General features: G+C 40.9%; 1 protein-coding gene across 4 annotated transcripts in view; it reads left to right on the plus strand.

Moving 5' to 3' along the window:
- Positions 1–21,254, plus strand: part of lmf1 (lipase maturation factor 1) — a 704,612-nt gene that overhangs the window by 578,494 nt on the left and 104,864 nt on the right. The gene's annotated exons all lie outside the window — the stretch shown is intronic.

A 21,254-nucleotide genomic window follows, 5' to 3' on the forward strand; every position in this document is an offset into this window, starting at 1 on the left:
CCGGAGATGGAGACAGAGAAATTAGGGAAGAGATGGGAAGTGTCGGAGGGAAAGTAATTAAGCCTGTTAAGCAGGCAATTAATTGCTATTTTACCAGTGTTTTTCTATTTTGCAAGGGGCATATGAGAACAATGGAGCTTCAGAGCCTCGCCAGTTATAAGGAGGTGGTAACTCAGGGGAGGGTCAGTCTTGGCTGCAGTCAGCAGCCATTGTGAGACGTAGTGTGGTTTGGTAGGGAGGGTGAAACTGAGTAGGCAGTGGCAATAGCCATCTGAATGCAAGCCAGACTTGGCTGGCACAGTGGAGGCATTCTGGTTGAGTGTCCTTTCTCGTGCATTTCTGCTAACTGTGGGGGAATCCCCTTCTTCAATCTCATGTTCATTTTCAGTCACATTTAGTTATGTAAGGTTAATATTATACGCTGCACTCATCTTGCCAGAACACATTAAGTTATTGATCCTCTTATGACACTGCAGCCTAGTGTGTGAGACAATCCCATGGCTGCTCACTGCCTCTGCTATCTCCATCCATGGTTGTTTGATTTGATAAGCTGGTTTCTTCCTGCTGTCCCAAGGGGACAAGACTTCCCTCCATGCTTGCACAGCCTGGAGGAGTATCTCCAGGGAGGCACCAGTGAACCACCTGCTCTGTCCTGTGCCATGTCACTGTCTCAGCAGCTGCCAGGCTTCCTTGTTGTTCCCTCCGGTGCTGCTGCCTTTAAAAGTACTGCTGGCTGCTTTTTAGAGATGGTGCCACCCATGCCCGAGCCGGTATTTCCTTCTACCTATGCCTCCTAACTGGCCGCCTCCCACGCCTGCCCACTGTAAGTTGGATGGCCTGAACATATCGCACTTCCACTTCCACCTCCCACCTGTGCGGCCATGCTTTGGGTCCCGATGTCGGGAATTCGTTGCCGCCAGAAAATCCCAGCCAATGTATCCATTGAGGTAGTGGGCAGCAGAATGCACTAGCTCATTAATATTGCAGCATTTTGTTCTGGCCTCTCGTGTTGACAGATTTTCCAACAGTAGCCCCCGCTACTTTGGAGCTTCTGCAGTGGTGTCAAGAACTGAATTTTCCATCCTGAATAACATTTTCCTGTCAAAATCCAGGAATCCCTGCAGAGGTGGGGAGTCACTGCATAAAACCAGTGGATTCAAATCTCTTATCCCATGATAAGCCGTCCATAGCAGCAATCTTTGTGTACTGATTGTGTGCAGATAGAAATATGCTTGCTGGCATTAAATTTCCATTTGTTGGACACTTGACACTTAATATCTGAGGGCAATAACATTCGGACAAATTACAATGTATCTTCCTCGAGAATCAATTTCCTTTGTTCAGTTTGAGTAAATATAGTTGGTGTATGTTAACAGAGCATCACAGTTCTACTAGAGTGAGGTATTCACTAATCTTGGCAGCTACCTGGCCATTTTCTGTTGTGTTTTTCCTACTAAATTCTTTGTAAAGGCCAGCTGTAATATTATTGTAATTTTGGGGGACTAATTAGTACAATTTCTAATTAGAACAAATTGTAAATTTATAAACTTTTAAAGGTAATTTTACGGCCCTGCATATTTGTTAGAACACACCCAGTGGTTCTCCATTCATTTAAAACATCTGGGACTGGCAACAGGCAGTAAATCTGAATACCCATTTAACACTGATATAGCTGACAACTTGCCTCAACCAAAGAGGTCAAAGTTTGCTGAAGCAGATGTACTTCAGTCGTAGCAATGCAGGTTACAGATGAAGGCACCGTCACTGGTTAGTACTCCAGCTATTTGTATCGGACCTGACACTGAGATTGACTCAGAGACCACCAGATGAGTATGTCTGTCTTCACAGAGGAAAATACTAAAAACCTCCCAAAAATAATAGAGAATTAAGGGACTAGTGTAAACAAGGAACTGCAAGATATTAGTAAAAAAAAAAAGTACTATAGAAATTAATGGGACATAAAGTAGATAAATCCCCTGGATCTGATGATTTACATCCCAGATTGTTGAAAGAGGTGGCTGTAGAGATAGTAGATGCATTGGTGGTCATCTTTCAAAATTCTATACACTCTGGAATGGTTCCTGCAGACTGGAATGCGGCAGTTGTAACCCCACTAATTAAGAAAGGAGGGAGAGTGAAAACAGCGAATTACAGACCTGTTAGTCTAACATCAGTCGTAGGGGAAATGCTAGAATCTATAATAAATGATGTGATACCAGGCCACTTAGAAAATAATGGTAGGATTGGACAGAGTCAACATGGATTTATGAAAGGGAAATCATGTTTAACAAACCTGTTGGAGTTTTTTGAGGAAGTAACTAGCAGAATAAATAAGGGGGAACTGGTGAATGTGGTGTATTTAGATTTTCAGAAAACTTTTGATAAGGTCCAACACAAGAGGTTAGTAAACAAAATTAGAGCACATGGGATTGGGGGAATATACTGGCATGGATTGAGTACTAGTTAACGGACAAAAAACCGAGTGTTGGAATAACTGGTTCATTTTTGGATTGTCAGGCTGTAACTAGTGGGGTAGTGCAAGGATTGGTACATGGGCCACAGCTATTCACAATCAATATCAATGATGTGGGGATTAAATTTAATATTTTCAAGTTTGCAGATGATACAAAATTAGGTGGAAAACACAGAGAAAAAAATGGGGTCAGAAGTTATAATCTAAAACTGTTGAACTCAGTGTTGAGTTTGAAAGGCTGTAAAGTGCCAAGTCAAAAGAGAAGGTGCTGTTTCTTGAGCTTATGTTGAACTTCATTGTAACAGTGTAGGAGGTCGAGGACAGATAGGTCAGAGTGGGACTGAAGTGAGGAATTAAAATGATGAGCAACCTGAAGCTCGGGGTCAGGCTTGTAGACCAAATGGAGTTGTTCCACAAAGTGGTCACCCAATGTCTTGGGGAGTTCATCATGGACATCCACAAACAAGACAATTGCACATAAGTCAATACTGTTTTACACTGTTGGTATTCTCAAAGAGTGCACAGAAGTGGCTGACAAGGGAAATGAAAAAATTAGTGATATATTGGGGTTCTAATTCTGGGTTGAGATAAGGATATCATGTTAGCAGTGTAGCAGGAGCTTTGTATGCTGTTTATGTGTGTACCATTCCTCCCTCACATGGGGAAGGTCTGTACAGGCTAGAGAGGTCAGACCCAAGATGTGGACCCAATCCAAGTGATCTGCTCAGCTTAGTAGTGTAAATGGGTATCTCCATGTAACACGTGCTGTAGCTGGCCCAGTGAGTGCTTAGTATGGACTGAAATGGGAAAAATTACTAGTTCACCATCACCGAAGTCGTCTCCTTCTTGCCTCTGAGAACTGCTTTTGAAATTTGAGTTCACATGATGATGCAAAATTCACCAAAGACACAAAATGTCACTGTAAATCATGGTGACTTGAATTGAACAAGCAAATTGAGAAAGTGAATCTGCAGCGGGGTTGTTGTTGCTTATCCAATGGGTGTGACCAGAGAATGGTTTTCAGAAACTTTACACATTGAGCCTAATTAGACTCTTATCAGAATTACACTTAAAATAAATCTAACTGTAATGGAGACACTGAGATCAGTTCCTTGCTGCAGGTCGGTAATTTATCCCTTGATAACTAAAAGCCCTGCTCCTTTACAGTTTGACAGTACATTACCACTTTGAGCAATCTCCCATCCTTTGTGCCATTGTTATGCAAAAGATCATTCACTGTCATCTAGTCTATGAAGATATCTTGCTGGAGAGCGAAATTAAAATCATTGTCCCTCTGTACTTTAATACTGTGGTTTACTGTACTTCAATGGCTTATCATCTAATAATAGGGTAAAGCAAACTTTATAAAACCAACTGAATGTTTTGGCAGCTGGGAGTAGTCTACTTCAATTTCGTAAAGGCTCATACAGCACTGAGGAAGGCCATTCACCCATTGTGCTTGTGCCATCTCTTGATAAGAGCTCTCCAATTAGTCCCATTTACCTGCACTTTCCTTGCAGCCCTTTAGATTTTTCCTTTTCAAGGATATATCCAATCCCCTTTGGAAAGTTACTATTGAGTCTGCTACCCTTTCAGGCACATCATCATAACTTGCTACATTTAAAAAAAAAAATTCTCTTATCTTCCTTCTGGTTCTTTTGGCAGTTGTCTTGAAAGTGTGCTATGGTTACCAACTCTTCTGCCACTGGAAATGGTTTCTCCTTATTTATCCTGTCTTTATAATTTTGAACACCTCAAAATTATCTTGCTTATGTTACGACCAAGAGGAATGCACTGTTTATTCTAGTTCCACTTTTCCACGGGTCACAACATATATTTAAATGTTTTCCCACTTATCGATGCAGTCAATCATAGACTCTTATGTTTATCCCAGAATAAAACACATCAACTGGGTTTCTTTAAAAAACAACAGAATTATCAGTTTATTATAAAACAAGTCTTAACCAGTAATGAAGTAAAGCATAAACACACAGATTGAAATATTTAAGTTCCCTTTTTACCTTAGCCCCTCACACTCACACACATGCATACACCGGTTAACTGGGAAAATAAAGGGATTTTTGTTTTTAGAGCTCTGTTACAGACAAAAAAAACACTTGGGCTGAATACTTCCTCATTCTTGAAGTAACAGCAGATGAGATATGTTGTGTTCCAAAACTGGCATACAGTCTAACCTCTGAGTTCACGTAGATGGGTCACTGGGATCTTTTAGAGGTTCTTTTCAGGCGGCATTGAGAATTAATTTAGCAGGCTTTTCTTCAAAGATAGGAGATGAGATGAGTTGACACAATGGACTTGTGTCAGGTTCTTTTTGAGAGGTTCAGGAAAGCTGAGCTGCATTTTGGTCTTCTCTCTTGGGAATTCTCTTCTCTCCTTGGAAGTTCTCTCCCTTTTTATACAGTTCAACCCCAACTCAAAACAATTCAAAAGTAAAACCGACAACAGGAAGACAACCTTTTGACCTCCGTCAATCTTGACCTGTCACTTCTTTGGAGACCTGGAGAAGTTGTTTACAAAGTTCTCCATTGTTTATTGAGCTGGAAGTCAGGTGGTTTCCCGGAAAGGCTAGTTGCTGGAAGTCAGGTGCTTCCCTGAAAGGCTTGTTTTAGAACATAGAACATAGAAAAATACAGCACAGAACAGGCCCTTCGGCCCACGATGTTGTGCCGATCCTTTGTCCTCTGTCAAGGACAATTTAATCTATACCCCATCATTCTCCTTTATCCATATACCTATCCAAAAGCCTTTTGAAAGTCCCTAAAGTTTCTGACTCAACAACTTCCCCGGGCAAGGCATTCCATGCCTCGACCACTCTCTGGGTAAAGAACCTTCCCCTGACATCCCCCTTATATCTCCCACCCTTCACCTTAAATTTATGACCCCTTGTCCCCACAAGATTGCTCAGTGACCCTTTTTAAAAAATAAAACCTTTCCAGGGACTGTTTTTCAAAGTCAAGTGCCCTTTATATGACCCCCTTTGAAAACCTTTAAGTTTAACATTTCCTCAATCTTTGAAAAATGAATCCTCAAAAAATATATTTAACGAAACACAGAGGCACTTTTGTAACTCTTAAACTAGCACTGTTGCCACCTAACTGCTTTGCAACAATGACCTAAAGTGTTGAGAAGTATTTCAACAATAGTTTGACAATGGGTATTGTGGGCAAAGTGGGCAAATTCTGCTCTAATTACCTACCAGAATACTGCTGATCAGGGATACTTGTCATCCAAGGCTTTGTGGGTTCAATTATAGCTTGCATAAACTTGACTTGTATTCCCTTGACTATAGAAGATTGAGGGATGTTATCAAGGTTTTTAAAATGTTTCAAGGATTCGATATATAAACTGTTTCCTCTGTTGGGAATCAAGAGTGAATGGATGTAATCTTAAAATTAGAGCCAAGCAATTTAAGAGAGAAATCAGAAAGCATTTATTCACACAAAGTCTAGTAGAAATCTGGAACTAGGTCAATTGGTGCTTTCAAGACTGAGATCGATAATATTTTTGCTCATTAAGGGTATCAAGGGACATGGAGCTAAGGAGGTAAGTGGAGTTGAGTGATATGTCAGCTGTGATCAAATTGAATTCAATAGGCTTGAGGGGCTGAATGCCTACTCCTGTTCCTGTGTTTGAAGAGCAAGCCAGTGTTTCAGCTATCATATTTCTAGTTCGCTACTGTACTTGTATTTTTATCATGTAAAGTATACTGTATACCGGAAACTGTCAATTTTTATTGATAGCCACATCAGAATAATGGTGCAAAATACTCACCTTATGTGTGAACATTAGTAGCAAAAAGAACAAAACCTTTTAATGGCTTTAAAATAATAATTTCTCATTATCTTCTAACTAATATTTTATTTGAACATAGCTGAAGATAATGAATATGATTTGGATGCCCGGTACAGCCCCAAGTAAACAAAAGCACTAAAATAGAGTTAACTTTAATCCTCAGATTCTGCAAAACAGGTTTATAGTTAATCATTGAGGTTTATAGTTAATCATTGAGGTTTTTGGTAATATTGAGTATTAATACTGTTGAGTTTTTCTGAGAATTTTCTTCAAAAACATTGTAAATATTAATAAGTTGACAAGTTGCTCTCCATCATAATTGGATATAGTGATTGGCTATTGGAAACATGTAATTTCAAAATCTCAATTTCATTGGTTCATGGTATTATGATAGGGCTGTGAAACGATGAGATGGGAGATGTGACCCATTGAGAACCCAATAGTAATAAAGGTTCAAGGTAAAGGCTAGGCCAGGAACTTGCTGTCTTTTGACTTTCATGCTACTTGTCCAAAATATGCTCCTAATTTGCAATTCAGCACCTCCCAGCCTTTGGAGATTGCATTTTCATCAGGTTGCCAACTCTGGTTGTACATATAAATAAAAGCAAAATACTGCGGATGCTGGAAATCTGAAACAAAAACAAGAAATGCTGGAATCACTCAGCAGGTCTGGCAGCATCTGTGGAAAGAGAAGCAGAGTTAACGTTTCGGGTCAGTGACCCGTCCTGCAGGTTTTACACATGGCCTGCTGCCTCCGCACCGCACCACACCACCCCACACTACCCCACACTCCTGCCATTGGTTATCTGACATGTCCATCCTTACAGTCCACCGCCTTCCTAAAACCAATCGGAAAGTGAACAGACTTTTCATTTACTGATTGGGTGGTCCTTGACTGTCAGTCAAATAGCCCACATCCAATATTTTTATAGTTACTAAATAAAAGAGTTCCAAGATTTTTTTAAAAAACACAATTTTTATTGTCCTTGTGATTTTCTCCTGACATGCTTACAACAGCAGTGTCCTGATGATTTGTCTTTAATTCATGGAGACTCCAGGACAATACAATATAAATGACAACTCTACATCTTAACCAGTAGTAAAGGAGATGGGCCATATATCTTAAGGCAGCAATTTCATATGATCAGCTTTTCTCAAATGCGGTGTTAACAGTTAAAGGAACATTTCCAGGAAATACTGCTGCCCTGACCTCAGCACTAGGGCTGTTCTTGCACTCTCCACAGCCTCAATGGTGAACTTGGCAGTCTCTTTGGCCTCAACACCAGGAGGTCTTTTGCATACCTCAGCCTCTAGATCTTAGTGCTGTCTACTATAAGCATTTTGTTCCAAGCTTTAATCCCAAAAAGATTCAGATCCCAGCTGTGGACCCAGGCACTGTCGAGCCATTTCCAATCTAGGCAACAACTTGCTGAAACTTACCAGAACAAGTCAAGCTACTGTACCAGTCTGAAAGAACTTCAGCATTGTTTCCAATTAAGCTCCTGTCATTGCAGGCCCCCACCTGCCAAGAATGAGAGACATTAATTTCGCCACATGGACATTGATTTTTAAACTGTTGCTGGAGTAAAGAAAGAACTTGTTTTTAAAAACAAACACACCAGACCCTTGACTGGAAAGACATTTGCATAGTAACAGACAGTACTTGGAAAGGACAAAGGGGCCACTCCCTGCCCCAATTTAATCCACAATGGACTTTTGATTACCAGATGTTGAAGGTGGAGAGGCTAGCATTCCAGGTTAACCACTAAGATGGCCGAATACCCAAACAGACGTGATCAGACCAGTTTAATCACATGACTGTCTGGCTGTTGGAGTTTTTTGAATTCGAACTTGCCACAGAGAATTTGAAATCAGAAAGCTGTTTGCTCCTGGACTGAAAAGACCTCTCTCCTGTCTGCTCTCATCTCTTTCTCACTAGCTTTGGAATCCACTGAAGACACAGGAACCCCAAGAGAGAAAAGTCTCCTACAGTGAACAAGGTTTAAGAAGAACACCGGGCCCCAACGAAAAGCAAGAATTACCTACATTGAGCTCAAAGCACAGTAACAAGAAACTCTTCTGATATTGCCTCAAACCTCTCTATTTTTTCTTCTCTTTTCTGTCTCTATTTGCATGTGCATATCGCGTATGCGTGCTAGCGTGGGGCATGCTGTGTATCCATAGGCGTTAACCGCATTAGAGTTTAAGTTATAATAAATATCACTTTTCTTCTTTAAACCAAAGAAGGCCTGTTTGTGCTCATTTCTTTGCCTTATAATTGGAAAGTGGTGAACAAGGATTCACCAAGGCAGAGCTCAAAAGTGTGTTTAAAAATTAAATCCTGTTACAATAACCAGGTGAAGGCTGAGAAAGACACCTAGACACCTTTCTCACCTGGTCGTAACACTCCATCAAAGTCGTATTTCGCAGTGTTGGAGGAAGATTTCCTCCAGCAAAATCACAAACATGAGTGTAAACAACATATTTGCAATATAACTACAAATAGCAAAGAGTGGAAATCTTTGACCATTGTCTTTTCTGGGATGAGAATATCTGTAGCTTGTAATTGACATCTGAATTTTCGTGTTCTATCATTCTAAGCTCCAATTTCAGCGCCCGACGCTTTATGCTTCCTTTTTTCAAGTTTTCTTTCACTTTCCTTTTAGTTTCTCTATTATTTTCATCTTGCCCTGTGTTCTTTCATTATTTTTACTTCTCATTCATTTTCATTTTGTGTTCTTTTATTTCTATATTTTCCCCACCTTGTTCGATGATTGAAAGGGGTGAAGGCTATGGTGCAAATACAGGAATCCTGCATTTGGTCATGATGCATTAGTATTATGAAGCAGAAACAAGACCTTCACTGAACTTTCTCCTTGGAACTTTTACCCTTTCACTGTTTACCCTCCCTCATGGAATTGATTAAGCTATGGAGAGGCCATATTGTGCCCATCAGAAGAGGCAGACTTGGCATGGCTGCCAGCCCTGTTCTTGCTCTGTGCTTGTAATTTTGTTTTCCCAATTTTTCTCCCTCTAGTTTTGCTTTTCCCTTCTCCTGAAAGCAGTGACATGTTTAGATCAGGTTCAACGGCAGGGCACCTTTCCAATACCTTGCTTTAGAAGCAATTTTTCCTATATGAACCTGCACAGTGATCGCAGTTGAATTGTTCAACTATGGAGCCAACACATCAAAGTCAAACATTGGACTGAATTTTACCAGCCCCTCAACATCGTGGAACGTGGCCCGTAAAATACTTGTGGGAGAGGCCTGCCATGACCCAGGACGCCAAGAAGGCCCTGCCACATTTTAGCAGCGCCAGCAAGGCCTCGGTGTGCCCCCCTGGTAGGGAGGACTGAAATTATCGGTGGGGGGGTGGTGGGTGGTGGGGGGAGCAGGGAAAACCTTTTTTCTTGGTTTTGGGGATGGTGGGAATGGGTTGAAGGGCGGCACAGTGGCGCAGTGGTTAGCACCGCAGCCTCACAGCTCCAGTGACCCGGGTTCAATTCCAGATACTGCCTGTGTGGAGTTTGTAAGTTCTCCCTGTGTCTGCGTGGGTTTCCTCCGGGTGCTCCGGTTTCCTCCCACATGCCAAAGACTTGCAGGTTGATAGGTAAATTGGCCATTAGCAATTGCCCCTAGTATAGGCAGGTGGTAGGGAAATATAGGGACAGGTGGGGATGTGGTAGGAATGTAGGATTAGTGCAAATGGGTGGTTGATAGTCGGCACAGACTCGGTGGGCCAAAAGGGCCTGTTTCAGTGCTGTATCTCTAAACTAAATGTGATGAGGTTGAGGGGGCAAAGTGCGGGTTGGGAATAAAATTAATTTTCTGCTTATAGGCCATTAAAAAAACCATTGGCGGGGTTGGGGCCTCCAGCTTTTAATACTTTTTTTTGAGGAAAATTATCAATAATGTACCTTTAAAAATTCAAATTTTTGCTAAGGGCTTGAAGCCCTTTAACAATGGTGTGGCACCTGCGCGGTGGTGCCGGATGCCATTACTGGGGATGGAATGGCCGCCCCCGATGACGTCATCGGGGGCGGCCATTCCACCTCCTCCATTTTAATGAGCTCCCATGCACAATATTGCGGGGTCTCAGCGGCGGCCGAAGCGCATGGGCACGCCGCCGACATCAGGGTGTGCCGCCACGATCTGCACTCATAATATTCAGCCCATTATCTTCTCTGGCAACAACAGATGTATAATTTCGATGGGTATTAGTGCATAGCAATCAAGATGCTGGAAGCATTCCTGTCCAAGTTTATTCTTCTCTCCCCAAATAAAATGTTTTCCTCATTTCTCCTTTTGCCATTTTATTGAGATCCTTTTTTTTGTTTTTCTCCCATTCCTCGATGCCTGCCAAATTCATTGTTTTGCTGCTGAGTGGAAGATGCATGATTCTCATGTATGATAAAACTTTTTTAAAAAATGTATTTCTCATCAATCCCGGTAGAAAAACTTTTGGCCGGCATTATGCATCTGTCTTGGCCTGCTCTCTGCATCGGTCTCCTGACTGGGATGAGAGTCCTGCAGCCAACCTTTCAGGAAATTCTGAGCTTGAACTTGGGCCTTCCTACTTGGTGATGCAGGCTGGTGAAGCACCAACCTTAGTGCCAGCCACGCAGCCTACTTTTCCTGTTCTTTCCTCCTTTGAGTTGTTAGATGCTCTTCATGGTTTCTCTGCTCTTTCTGCAGAGTGTGGGTAGCAGCTTCCTACTAATGAGCATCCATCTTTATGAGCAACTCCCTGTGCTACAATTTAAGGTGTGCACAGGCTGCAAAGATGTTGGTGTGAGTTGTAACAGAATTGAGCACTGCTCATTACTGCTTGCTTACTGAAAATCAGAGAAGCAGTTGTTAGAGAGAAAATGAGAAATAATTTTGGATTTTATAAGTTGCATAAGCAAAGAAACAATGTGTCTCTGATTATTCCTCTGAGTTCAATAAATGCATGTTATTTTGTTTTACACTTCATAAAAGCTCCACTAAAAACAAATAAGTTCAATTGATTGAACAAGGTTTGCCTGTTTTTTTGAATTCCAATCTGTACCAGGCAGTTTTTTTTGGTAACGACAGCTCTTGAGGAACCGGACAGAGCAGCATTAGTGCAGTGTTTCCAAATACTGTCTCTTCTTCTGGATTCCACTTCACACTACGTTCAGAGGTGATGAAGGTTTTTGTGGGTCGTATGTGCAATAAATTCTGGTGCTCACAGTCCTGCTCCCAGTGCACTGGAGTGCATAACACAAATTAACCATGGACTCAACATTAACTGCTGTTGAGATCGGGAGACTTTCACAAGATTGGTGTAGGGATTTGATGTAAACCTAGAGCAATGCGTCAAATAACAGTATGCTTAGGTTAACCTACCTCAGGGTTATGAGCATCCGCAAGCCTTATATTTTATACTTTGTTATATATTTACATGTTGTATAACTATAATAACTGAAATAAGAGAAGATGGAATATTGGAGTATTAAATGGCACAGTATACGTCTAAGTATTTTTTCATTATCTTACTATATCCCTGTCAAACGCAGCCCTGACTGTAGGATTAGCAAGGTAAAAAATAAACCAGGCCAACCACAGTTGTTTTTTTAAAAAAAAACAATTGTGGGCCACAGTATTAAAGCAAACTCTTCCCATGCAATTGTTTTTCCAGTATTGCGGAGCCTGTTCTGCAAGAAATCAAGATTCCTAGACAATATTGCAGAAGCCAAGAGGGGGAACTAGTGTAAATAGGCCATCAGTTGAACAAGTTATCTCCCCCCAAGTCCATTGGGTCAGTGATTCCCCACTATCTATCTGCTACCATTGTACCACTGGAGGAGAGGTTTCTCTTCAGAGGCTGTAATTGAGGTCAGTCATCAGAATAAGTAGAGGGTTCCCAACAGACACAATTTCTAGAGCAAGTGGAGTTGAATGAGTAACACATAAGTGATAAAGTCACAAGTATGTTGTAATTTCAAATTTTCAAGTTTCATAAATCTTATTTTCATGGAAATCTGCTTGTTCTGTGCCAAATAGTTTAAGCAAATTGCACTCAAGTGCCGAGAACATGGTGGATTGTAGGATTGATGACAGCATGAGGTGCACTTGGGTCCAGCGGGGGTTTACTAAATAGCGATCAGTGTAGAAGCACTTATTCAGACCATTTGTGGCAGCTCAAGCTATTCCCTGGCTGTGATCAGCTAACTCGGCATGGATTGGGAATTGTAGCCAGTTTAGTACCACCCTTGGAGGTCTATTTAGTCACGAAGCCATCAGAGAAAGCTTGGTCCTGTGGATTAAAAATGAATATCAATGGTAACAATAACATTGGTAATATGGAGCAGTATCCTGTCAGAGCTCCACAGCTCCAACATGTTGTTAGTGACGAGGACCTTTGAGATACTGTGATCCCGGCAGAATTGGAGCCATGAATGCATGTAACTTGGGAAGGACCAGGCATGGGGATTGGTTGCACAAAGAGCTTGGCCTGTTGAACACTTAGCCAAAAAGCACAGAATCCTGTGAGACAGCAGCTGTTAAAGAGCTGCAGCTCACCACGAAAGGGATAGTTGGGGCAGTAACTGAAAGGTGGACTAATTCTCAATGGTACAGTAGAAACTTGTGGACAACACAGTGCTCCCTTTGATACTGATAGATTGGAGGTCTTGCTGCAAAAGCTGCACCCAAGGAGGGTGTTTCTCTGTGGGGCTGAAGCCCACCCTGCAATAAAAGCATGGGTGCAAACTGAATAGAGGGAGGAGACCGCCTGCCTGCAAAGGAGGGAGTATTCTGATATCAGGGGCCAGACTAATGTTGTATGCTTCCCACATTTTCAGATGTTTCTTATGTGGCCCATTAGGCACAGCACAAACCCAAGTTGGGAAGTACCTCACATTCTGCACCATTGTGCACAAAACATTGCCCCCTTTTCTGCACACACTAAACTACTGAGTGCACTTGTTTTAAAGGATATGGAGAGGGTACCCGAGGAACACCAATAGCTGCTGATGTCATGTGCTGCTCTGTTGTTTGGGAATTTCTCAGTGAGAATCAGCCGATGCAGAAGACAAATAAGAGATTTCCACCCAATGTTTCTTTTCTCTCTGAATTAATGTGGAAACTATAAATGCCGCACAATGCTTCCTGGATAATGCATGATGATGTAATTGAATACAAACTGTTTTGTTCCACTAAGGCCAACAGATTTATATGAAGAACCCATTTGCCCATGTGGGTACCATGTGCGCCTCTTTGTTATCAAGGGAACCCTACCATTCGGTGAAAGCTGCATGCCCTATGTAGGGAATGTGATGAAAATGTCACCCTGTTGAAAATGCAGCAGTTGTCACTTTCCTGCTACATGTCTGCACTGCAGACTGCCTGATGCAGCAGATGTCTCCTGGGGATGGCTTGAAAGGATGTGGTTGCATGAAAACTTTGTGCTGTGGTAATCTTCTATGGAAAGAACTTTGACACAGATGTTGACTGTAAGTCATTGCACAGCAGATGGCACAACTGTGGCAGCTTGACTTGTGAAACTCTGTCCAGGTTTAAGTCCTGAGGCAGTGATGAGCATTGCCAAAATTACTTGTGGCAGGGGTCAATGCATTTATCAGCCCAGCATGAAAACCTGTGCCTCCGCTCAATTTTGCAGTCCGTTTGGGACCCCCAAAGGAACAGCCATCCTTACCTCTTTGGAGAGTGTAATTTGCCTGCAGAAATCAGAAATAATAAAATATTCACAACAAATAAAGCTCAAAGAATGAGGATAACCCAACAAAATAAATTAATGTAACAAGGCAGAAATACCTGCATCAAAAGCCTAATTCTTAGCTTTACGAGGCATATTTGAACAGGCCGTGTGCTGAAACTCCTGTGGGCTCACAAGCCAAATCTAAATATGTGAAATTCAGCATTGGACCTTGAAACAGCTGCTTTTTTTCATTAATTTCAGTGAGGCTGTTTATGTCTCAGTTTTGACCTTGAAATTGCCCACAGGAAAATTTGGCATACTTTGGATCAGGCACCCAATTTTCTGACCTACCCATTGCAAGGCCCCACACAAGGCAGGATGGAGACCCTGCAGAATTTACCTTGGTGCTTCTGATAACACCTGTCTGGAGATGGCTAGTGGATGTCAGGCATTTCTGTACAGGAGTCACTTTAGGAACTTACTGAAATTCTTTTTTACAAATGTTACACACAAAGCAGAGAAAGTTAGTGAATTGTGGTCTTGAGCTTTGAGAGATGAATTCAGCTCTTCAGGCAGCAGACTGTAAGTTTCATATTACTTTTTCCCTTTATGAATGAGGTATTTAGCCGTCACTCAGTGGGAAACACACTTTCCTCTGAATCAGAAGTCCCCTCGAGGGACTTGAGCACATAATTTAGGGTGACATTCAAATGCAGTACTGAGGGACTGCTGCACTGTCTTTCAAAAGGAACATTATTCCAAGGCCCAATCTGTTCTGTCAGGTGAACGTAAATCATCCTTTGGCACTACTTCAAAGAGGAGCAAGGAAATGTTCCCTGGTTTCCGAGTCTGCATTTATCCCTTAACCAGCATCACTAAAACAGAATTATCTGGTCATTATCTCATTGCTGTTTGTGGGACTTTGCTGTGTGCAAAATTGACGGCCACATTTCCTATATTAGAACAGTGACTACACTTCAAAAGTACTTTTTGGCTGTAAAGTGCTTTGGAACAACCTGAGGTCATGAAAGACACTATATCAATGCAAGTCTTTTTTTCTTTTGTTTCACAATTTTGCTGAAAATATCTTAATTTTTTGGACTTTTAAGCAGTCGGGATCTATTTTTGGATTGATATTTTCAGAATTTTATTATAGACTTTTTTGTAATATGCAGCAATTAAAAAGTGTTAAATTGAAAAGTTTCATTGTTAAAATGGATGATTGCATCACTTAACATCCTAAAAAAAAATCTAAAGTTTGGTTTGACAATTTTACTCAAGTCCAACTTCATTCCAAACATAAAAAACATAATGGCCAGTCAACTCTCCTGTTTACAAACGAGTTTGAAGAATGGCCTAGGATGAATTTCCTCCTTCATTTAACATGGAGTAAGTGCTAGATTAAGCATGTGGAATAGGAGGGCACCTTCCAGTGCAAGGCTAAATCAAGTGAGGTCAACCGTGGGTTTGATGTGCATGCATCCTTCAGAAAGCCAAACTGAAAATGTTATTTGAGCTAAGTATCAACACTCTCTGAAGTACTTTCCATGTTTGTAAATAAGTTACATGCTGCTTCTGAACGAGTTATATGGATCTGATGTGATCCACTTGAGCTCCTGGCAGCAAAAGGATGTGTAAATGGAAGCCAGTAAGCTGAAATAAAAACCAAAACTACTGGAAACATGTGGGTCTCTCACAGAATGTGTACTGCATCAAAAACAATTTGCACTTATGTGACATCTTTAACATAGTGAAACTTTGCAAATTTCAAAATTTGACACCGAGCTACATAACAGGTGGCCAAATGCTTGGGCAATGAGGTGGGTTTAAAGGAGTATCTAAAAGGAGCCATGAGAAGTGGAGAGATTTAAGGAGGAGAGGTTATGTGGGGAGACAGTAGCATAGTGGTAATGTCACTGAATTAGTCATCCAGAGGCCCAGGCTAATGCCCTGGATACACCATGGCAGCTGGTGGAATTTAAATTCAATTAATTAATAAAAATCTGGAATTGAAAGCTAGTCTCAGTAATGGTGCCATGAAACTATCATTGATTTGTCGTAAAAACCTATCTGGTTCACTAATGTCCTTTAGTGAAGGAAGTCTGCTGTCCTTACCTGGTCTGGCCTACAAGTGACTCCAGACCCACAGCAATGTGGTTGACTCTTAATTGCCCTCTGAAATGGTCCAGCAAGCCACTCAGTTGTCAAAGGCAATTAGCGATGGAGAAACAAATGCTGGCCTTGCCAACAATGCTTAAGGCTCACATCCCATGAAAGAATTTTTAAAAAGTTCCAGAGCATAAGGTCTAGGCAGCTGAAGGCATGTCAGCCAATTGGTGGGGTGATGTACAGAGGAAGAATGGGTTGTGTGTGGCTCTTTTGTCAGAATATGGGACATGCATAATGAGGAGGAAAGCCATTGCTGATGTTTGGACTTAACATTTTTTTGTTTAGTCAACGAAGTCCTACAGTTGAAGATTAATGAACAAGTTTAAGGCTAGTTGTATATTTATGTAATCTAATTACAGTAACAGAGTCTGATAAATTTAGAAGAGATTGGTTTGAAGGATGAGGATTTCTTTGTTTGATTGTAAGTGTTTACTTGGTCAAAATTGTGGTTATACAGCACATTTGAAGGAAATTTACTGTATTTGCACAGAGGACATATGGCTTGAATTTTATTCCTGATTTTTATCATAATTAGGGTAAATTCAATTTTAGGGTGCAGCAACAACTACTGCTGGAGTACAGAGCTTGGCTTTTACCAACTGGATTGTCTAATACCTTGATTAAAGATTTTCTACACAGCACATTATCTAATGTAATCCCCCAAATCTACTTGTTTACTTCATCACCCATCCATGCACACTGCAAGTGTGCAGCAAACAACAGTATGTCTGATTGCAACCTTTTTTGTTGGCCGTGAAATCCCCTCCACAAATTGGGTTGAGGTGCATAATATAACTGCCTTTATATGAATATGTATATCATACTGAGAGACATACATTTCACAATGTATTGCATGTTATTTATGCCTTAGCAAAGCTGGTCTTGAGACGCTTGTGCATCCCTGGCATTCTGCGTTGCTAAGGGCCTTGAGGAGGGATTTAAAAGGCATCTTTTCTCAAAAGTCATCAAGATTGCTTTCAGGAAGTTGGCATATGGAACCTCGGGGCAATATTTTGTTTTGTTTTTGTAAACCATTGGCAGGGTCTGTGGGCCAGCTTATGCTGTGGAAATGGATTGTAGTGAATTCCCTCCCTTCATGACCTGGGCATTAAATGTATCAGCCTTGACTCAGTGGTAGGACTCTCATCACTGAGTTTGAAGGTTGTGCATTCAAGTCTCAAATCGAAGACTTGAGCATTAAATCTAGGCTGACACATCAGTGCAATACTGAGGGAGTGCTGCACTGTTGGAGGTGCCATCTTTTGAATGAAACATAACCCAAGGCCCCAACTGCCCTCTCATTTGGACTGTTAGACTATTGGAAGAAGGGCAGAGTTTTCCTGGTGTAGTATTTACCAGAATTTATGCCTTGGCCAACATCAGTGAAACTATTTATCTAGTCATTATCACATTGCTGTTTGTGGAAACTTGCTGTGCACACACAGGCTGCTGCATTTCCTATATTACAACAGTGGCTACCTTCAAAAGTACTTAATTGGCTGTAAGGTACTTCTTTGGGATGTCCTGAGGTCATGCAAGGCATTGTTTCTATATATATGCAACTAGTGTCATCTCTGATTGCTCCCTGAGCCTGGGACATGGGCTGGGGTTATAGAGAAGGTGGATATTCCACGCTGACCAGGATCTACCCCCAGGAGGCCTACCTTAACATTTCTGGGCTTTTATTTTTCCCTGCACAAAAGTGATGTAAAAGCGATATTTATGTGAACTTGTCTCAGAAATGCTTTTCCATAGTGTGAATACATCTTTAAACTGCATAGTCAAAAGGCAATTCAGGGACTCAAGTCAGTTTTATGTATACCTTCTATTGAAATGACATCATAATCAATTATGTTAAAACATACATCATGGGAAGTAACACAATGGGAAATTTTGGAATGACAGACTGGGAGGATGCCCAGATCCTGGCCAATTAATTGACTATTCTGTAACAAGCAAGGAGGCTTAGAATAGAGCATTTTGCAGAGTAAATGTCAATGCTAATTGGCTTAATTGCACACATCTTTATATAGGCTCCCTGTACTGGAGGCTGAGGAATGGTTTATTGCTCATTATGAGCCTTTCCAGACATCTAGAAAGTTTGGCCACTAGTTACAATTAGGTTTAAAATAAAGGTTGGCACAACATTACCAATGTACACAGTCCATTACTCAGAGCTTTTTTAAAAACACTTCTTTCTGTGAGACATTGCATATTAAGCTGATAAATCATTGTATTTGAAGTTGCCTGCCATTGTAAAGTGGTAAAGCCATGACCCACCCTCAATAATATAATGCCTCCAAAGTCTTTGGTCCACAGTCCAGTTGGAGGGGAAAAAAAGTAATGCATTCCATTTGGCACAAGAGAAAGTTGACATAATTTGGAAACCTTTGAGCTTGTCACCATGACAAACATTCTATCAATCAAAGACCTTAGTCAAATAGAACTATGAACCACTGAATGCTTGGTATTATGGATGTCAAGATCACTACAAACTGGCTTATAAAGTGGTTCCAACACAATCTTAGATTTTCTGCATTGACCATAAATTCCAGTATATAAGTCCCGCCCTCAAGTTTGATACTTGAGTAAAGGGAGCCTTGCAGGGTGTGCTCAGCTACGTACTAAGCAATATCTTCAATCACAGCTATCCGACAAACAATAGAGGGAAACATAATGTGAGATAAGGGTCACTCCTGCAGCAGTAAGTTGCATATCAAAAAAGTCTAAAAATAGTTGATAACTAATTGCACCAATGTGTGTAGCTTTCTACACTTTGCCTTAACACACTCCCACTGGCATCTGTAAATTATTGCTATCTTTCCAGGCTATCCTTCACAAGCTCGTCGTTGCCTTCTGTTAACTCTCCTACACAAATATAGGCGATATCAATGCTTTGCAGAGACTGAGCCTTTTCTTTAGAAAACGACACACTCTGGAACGATAATTTATTACATTTTTGTGCTTCTACCCAAGCATTTTTCTGAAATGACAGTATCTGAAGAATTCCCATCCTGCCTAATCTGCTGCACTTGTCCATATTCCAGATGGTGCTGCACTGTACATTGGACAAAAATTAGCAAATTAACTCTTCATTCATTTAGGAACTTCTTTAAAGCTTCATGCTATCAGTTATGTTGTTTATGTATCTTCCCTTGTAAAATGGTGCGATGTAGTGGAAGAATTCTTGAGATGATTAACAGTTGGACAGGCTGTGTTAACGTGAACACTGCTTCCATGATCGTAATACATTGGATTTGGCAAAGTATTACCCTGTGAAAATACATCATTAAGTATCTCCCCTTTCAAGGAAGGTGTAGATAAGGCAAACCCAGATTCTCGACTTCAACTTAAGCACGGGATGACCACTATAAATTCCAAGAAGAGTCAGCCCACCCAAATTGCCATCCAAACAAAACAAACAGTCTGGGATGTATATAATATCACCAATCCATGTTCTCCCAACTCCTTGCTTAAAATCACAACTTTAGTTTGCACCCAGATGACCTTCAAGAACCAACTTGTGATACCACGGACTCTCTAAATGTATTTCGTAAGTTTGGTTTGTTTGATTGTTCCTAACTTTATTGCTCTAACTTGTTTTTATTTGTTATTTTTCTTTTGTTTGAACACAGTATCTCATCAAAGAGAATTTGTATGCAATAAGAATGTACTATAAATCCAGGGATGAAAAATGTCATGCCTTCATTGGAGCACTTAACTGTAGTACCCTAACTGTTTCATTGTCGCATCTATCCTATAGTTTTTGTCTCTGCTCCCCTGCCTAGTACATTTCTCTAAATACAGAAGCTCTTGCTGAAATTTGGTCTAAATTTAATTTTCATAAATTTCGAATTCTGCCATCCGGTTCTACTTCCCTGGTTTACCTTGAGAGTAATCAGGGTTTACCTTGTCCATACCATTTAATGTTTCATGGTGTAGAAATTGGACTCATTCTGCCCTTTTTAGGGGTGTAAATGCAGCAACAACAAGGCCCAAAGTTGGGTATCAACGTCCTGCTTTCCTGAAAAGCATCCAAGTTTGAATTGGAGCGGGCCTTTTTATGGGCATCCCTGACGGCCTTCTCAAAGATGCGTTAAGTCCTGTATGTATCTAAAATGAGGGGCCTAATGCTTGTTTAAAGCCGCCTCTCTGAAACTGAACAGCAACAACCTTAGGATTCTGCACTGCCCATTGCAGCTGCCAAACAAAAGTAGTTTTTTGTTGAAGTTAATTACTCCAAATATGGTCTTCTGGAGCCAGGAGGAACAGGAGTGCTTCCCCCTGACTCCCAGTCATCACAATCACCCTCCAACCCATTACCTGCTGCAACCCTCCTCCCAGGACATGCCCGCCAGCGGCCAAACGATCTCTCCATTCAAATACCCAGGCTGCCTGTGGAAAGGCTCATGCATTAAAATGCCAATGAAACCTAACTTTGGGCTAGTCTTGGGTCTCGAGTTTAGGGCTACCTGCACAACAATGAGTCTGACCGAGTTGAAATTCTACCCCGCATTTTCAGTGATGTCTCTATTAATATCTTCTTTCTAGATTGACTATTGACAGTTCACTGAAAGTATCCAATCGTTGAGGCTCATCATTGCTTTGACTGTTTTCAGTCGCCCCTCCGAATCTCTTCCCCCATGACTTGTTTACCCCTTTTTATCTATTATTACCTCCCTCTAAATGGAAGTAGTTGTGACAATAAAGAATAAAATTATCGAGCAACAATGTAAGCAAAAAATGTATGAATTAGAGGATTTTGGAAGTATTGTAATGAAAACTAAATTGGCAAGACTGCAAACAATAGGAAGATAGATAAAGGTTTTGTCTATGTATTTCTGAAGACAGAAATTCCTACCAAGACAAGCCAAGAAAATTGTTTACATTTAACGTCAGATTTGTTGAAATGTTACAATATGAGAAATAAAAGACATGAATTGTGTTCCGATATGTTATAAAACAGGCTGACGTACAGTAAATAGAAAGGAATAGAGAATGGTTTACTGTTTTGACATAATACAATAAAAAATGGGCCACGACATAAAGTGGCTTGATAATTGAACTTCACTATATCAACAAAATAAACTGCAATATGTATACAAGACCTTTAC

This window comes from Heterodontus francisci, chromosome 24, assembly GCF_036365525.1.
Source record: "Heterodontus francisci isolate sHetFra1 chromosome 24, sHetFra1.hap1, whole genome shotgun sequence".
NCBI classification, from domain to species: Eukaryota; Metazoa; Chordata; class Chondrichthyes; order Heterodontiformes; family Heterodontidae; genus Heterodontus; species Heterodontus francisci.